The 4,823-nt window shown below is 36.3% G+C and overlaps 1 pseudogene; it reads right to left on the bottom strand.

Moving 5' to 3' along the window:
• Nucleotides 1-361: 361 nt before the first annotated feature.
• Nucleotides 362-4,823, bottom strand: LOC129299259 (cyclic dof factor 2-like; annotated as a pseudogene).

The following is a 4,823-nucleotide window of genomic DNA, read 5'->3' as shown; positions in this document are numbered from 1 at the left end:
CGTAACTAAATGATATCTAAGTCAAATTTTCTCATTGTCATATCAGTCCTAAGATAAGCAAAAATATTTTATGTATTAACACGAATTTAAAATCAAAATCTTATGCTTAAACATCCATAGCCTCTTTCATTAAAACCAATGCTTATTGATCCTCTCTTATTTTTCAATGATAACAAAGTGTTCAAATGAATTGAAGCTTGAGAAATCATAAAAAAGAATACAGGTCCCTTGAAAATCCTGTCTCCTGATTTAATCAGAAATAACACTTCTGCTACCCCAGAAAATTGCCAAGTTTCCACACATTGCCATCGCAAATTTGTTTCCACAATATAAATTTATATGAACGAAAAGCATGAATAACTTCTGTATGCTTCCAGAAGCACAAAAGATAACAGCCTCCCAATGAAAGACTTATCTCAGTCAATAATGTTTTGAGTGTTCCGAAAGAAACTCTAGTATGAATGTTCAAATGCCTTGCATAATTGACCTTCTACTAGGGTTTTCAAGATTTTTCTTTTTTTTTTTTTTCAATGGAAAAGTTATAAATACAATTTCAGGCGTTTATGAGACTTCTCAATAAAATGATGACACATGAAAATTTTTTTCCGAGCAATCCAAGGTTACATATTTGGGGGGGGTGGGGGGTTGTTCCACGTGTAACAATTCTATGAAAAATCTCATCCCAGACAGAGCTTCAGCATACGTTGTGATTTTGCATTATATATCATGTGTGACTAACGAGAGTCCCACTCTCACAAACTTTCATAGTTCATTCCAGCATTGGCTAAGAACACATGAAATCATAGGTTGGTCAGTCCAACGTGCTGAGCAGCCAGATATGCAAAGCATAGACATAAACTTCCGCATGTGGTAGTTCTGTGCTTCCTTACTGCATGTTTGATACATGGAAAAGTGTTTCCTAAAAGAAAAATGAGAAATGTATCTAGAAAGAAAATATAAGAGAGGTATATTTCTTGTTTCTCTTCCGAAAAAACAATTTTTCACCTAACAAACATTGCATTAATCTTCTAATCACAATATGTTTGGATTCAAAAGAATGGAAGAGAGAGAAAATGAAGGAAATGTTTAACTAAAATCTTGATCATGGGAAATGTCGTTAAGTGATCATACCTATCCTTTCCCTAAATAAATAGCAGAGACAGGCTACACAACTTAAATCTATCTTGCCAGAATTATGACTAGGAATTTTCATTTGCAAGGCCTTCCCATCACTTCTTGAATTTTACAAGAATGTTACAAATATTAATTTAGTAGTTCTAATAAAGTAAGAGTATAAGCAATCTCTCTTATCTTACAAGAAGGACCCAATGTTCAACAAGCTTTTATGTGTAAAAGGGTGTGAAAAATTTCTAACCTTCCCATAAAGCCAAAAATGAAATAAAATAAATAAATAAACAAGAAAGGAAAGTTATATCAGCAGGCAAATATTGCTCAGTCCAGTAACCTCATCGAAATGTCATGATCAACATTGATAAGCCACAGCGAATCAAGGAAAACATGTATATAATGAAGATAAACAGAAAATTTCATCAAATATTGTACAATAAGAAGGACAAGAAACAAAGAAAAGATGCTCTATAAAAATAAAAGTCAAATAAGAAAAAAGCGATTATCCTCCCAGCAAATTACAATGTATTTAGTGTCTGAAAACACCTTGTCTTGAAGCAAGAAAGGCTTCACCAGATTGTAGTATAGACAGTCTTAAATAGCATAGTTTTGGTTGCCTCAGAATACAAAGAGCGAGCAAGAAAAATTTGCTAAAACAGCTTATAGAAAGAAGCTTTTCTGAGCATCTTTCTATTTCTCATCATCGATTTTCAAGATACAGTAGAGGATTGCATAAAGGAGAAAAAGAGAAAGAAGCAATAGAAGACATCTAGTAAATTCTCAAAAATTGGGCACGGAGAAGTCAGTGGCACATGTAAACTCCTAAAACTGGCTACTAGATGAACTAAACTAAAAAATTAAATGGAACAGACAAATTATCTTGATTGCAACTGCTATGGAGTTCAAAGGTCATACCTCTTAACACAAAATCGCTGTAATCGCATGCAATAGAATATGCAATAGAACATTTTGACTGAGATGGCTCTTTTATGAGGTGGTCCTTGAGGTTTGAACATGAAAGGTATCAATTTATCTCAAAGTATTGGTTGTCACATAATCAAATATTCTTAACAACCAGAGATCACATAACTTGAAATTCCCTGAAAAGCTTGTGCCATAGCTATCTTCTGAGACACAGTGACCTGTAATTAGCCATGACAGAATGGAAGAAGCAGGAATCCTCCATGCTTCATACAATGACAAATGCCATCATGACATGGTTTTGTTCTCCACAACATAAATGCGGAATGAAATGCAATATTTTACATTCTTTCCTGAAAAGATTCTGAGCGACAAAAAGCAGCAGGGTTTGCATTCAGAATTTCATCAGTATTTGAAATATGAGAACTTGCACCTTTTGACTTCGGTTCAAAAGATTTAAAAACGCTTCCTTTGATAATGGGTTTGTTCTGTTCATTCTTTATACTGAAAGCAGACCATATAGAACTCCTTGCAGCTTCTTCTGGATCATTAATTCTCAAAGTCTTAGGTACCCAAAGATTCTGTCTCATTGCATCGCCTGTCTGAGTATTTATATCTCTGGAATGTTTTCCTAAGGTTGGAGACTTAGTCCCAGAACAAACACTGTTGCTACTGGAAGAGGAAGGTGATGGGATGCCACTAAATGTAGGCCCAACAAATGGAACCTCTTCCTTCTGGCCAGTCCAGCTTGGCAGGGGACATGAATAAAAAGGTGCTGCTGATAATTCTATGTGGTGCAGTGAAACCTGGGACTGCCATCATGGTTGCAGAGCCCATATAAGCAGGATTGGGTCTAGTTACCATTGAATTCCAACATGGGCTCCATTGGTAAGCCCATGGAGGTACAGGATAATAATGAAGTGGATGTAGAGGATTAAAACCATTTAAGTGTTGCTCCAAACCTACCTGCTCAATTTCATTTGCTGAGCATTCCTTTTCCCTGGATTCAAAATCTCTGGAAGGCTCCTCACTATCATCACCAATAGAGGAGTCAATTTCGGTTTTTTTCTGGCCTTCTAGATTTAACACAGTTTCCAAGGATTCACAAGGAGGAGCTTCCTCCCCAATTCTAGGGTTATTTCCCATTCCTCCAGCAGGTCTTGAAACTGTAGGAAGAGAGTTGGAGTCTGTGTGGGTGACAGATACTACATCTGGGCCAACAGCCAAGGGCAAATGTTTATTTTTGCGCTTTCCAGCCCCCACAGGAACATTTCTAATTATCCCCCCAGCTGTCCAATATCTTTGGCAATTTTTGCAGAAATGCCTAGGTTGATTAACATTGTAATTATTGAAATAGCAAAACTTAGTCTCCAAGCTGTTGCAGCGAGGACAAGGCAGCACCTTATCTGGTTTCTTCAAAACTTTTCTTGATGATCCATATCCCTACTACCAGCCTTGTAGTCCTTATTTCTATGAACTATTTTGGCCTCCACTTCAAAAGTATGACTTTTACGACCGTTTTCATCTGCTTCTTCAGAAGGATTATGCTGCTTGCCAGGTTTGAAAGGATCATCACCTTCAATTGTCGATTTATCATACCTGTTCTGCAATTGAGGACTATATTGTATCAAAGGGCATACCATTGAATACAGCAGAAGATTTACATTGGGCCCAAAAGGCTCTGTGATTAAAATACAGAGGCTAGCATAACAAATTAATCTTTAGCTATAAAATTTGCATGCAATTTCTACACACACAGATATAAGCCCATTTATAGTATATGGAAAATATGACATAAGAGTCAAGTTGAAAGTCCTACAGTTCCGTGTTCCAACATAACAGAAGCATAAAAATCATCTTGCACAAACGTCAATTTATATGTCTGAGAGAACACACCTAATTAAGTTGGTCTCGTGAGGTGGTCTATAAGTGATCCAATTCAAGGCGTCCATCATTTTTGAACAATCAAGTCCCAACCAAACAAAAAAATCACAAAAAGTTATAGCACATTTTCTTTTACCACCGGACTAGGTAAAGTTTCATGGTTATCTGCTATTAGATTCTCCAATAAATATGAGAAATGACAAGTGAATAAATATTTTTTGAAAGACACAATCAAGTAGAGCTAAACCTACATTTTATCTTTTCTTAAAATCCTCCACCAAGTTTCTTCCTTTTCATTTCAGTCTCCTTTTGGAACACAAATGTATAACGCCACCGCCATTGAGATAAGTTATCAAACCACCTTCAGATAGTGCTTCAGTGCTCCTGCCACTTTAATTAGTTTACAGATAATTAAATTGCCCGCACAGCAACGAGTGCAAGCAGTTGTCAAACCAAAAGGATTTTCTTGTAGTTAAATAAGCTTTCAAAGCTATAACGATACATCAATCACGGAATCCCAAAAAAAGAAAGTTAATAAATGCATCTAGAACTTGCGCTTCCTGCGAAAATCAAGTATTTCATCCAACAGAAACACACATCACTCAAAAGTCACCAGTTACAGAATGTATGGTTCAAAACAAAAACGCAATTACAAGTTCGTAACAACTTAGCGGCAATGAATATTCGAAGAAAAGAAGAATTGAAAATTGAAAAGGACAGAACAAAGGAAAGTGAAAGAATACCATAACTTGAGGGGAATCGATGCTGCGTGTGAATCTACAGGAATATCTCTACCAAATAGCTTTATAGCAGGATCTCTCACTGTTGACATGCCTCTGGTAGTGGAACCCAGTAAGGGGAAGTCAAAAGCACCCAAAAGGGAAGAAATG

Source organism: Prosopis cineraria, unplaced genomic scaffold, assembly GCF_029017545.1.
Source record: "Prosopis cineraria cultivar Desert tree isolate PC_DT_omini unplaced genomic scaffold, ASM2901754v1 PC1101, whole genome shotgun sequence".
Classification (NCBI taxonomy): Eukaryota; Viridiplantae; Streptophyta; class Magnoliopsida; order Fabales; family Fabaceae; genus Prosopis; species Prosopis cineraria.
The sequence above is the reverse complement of the archived record's forward strand: the minus strand, read 5'-3'. Positions and strand labels throughout refer to the sequence as shown.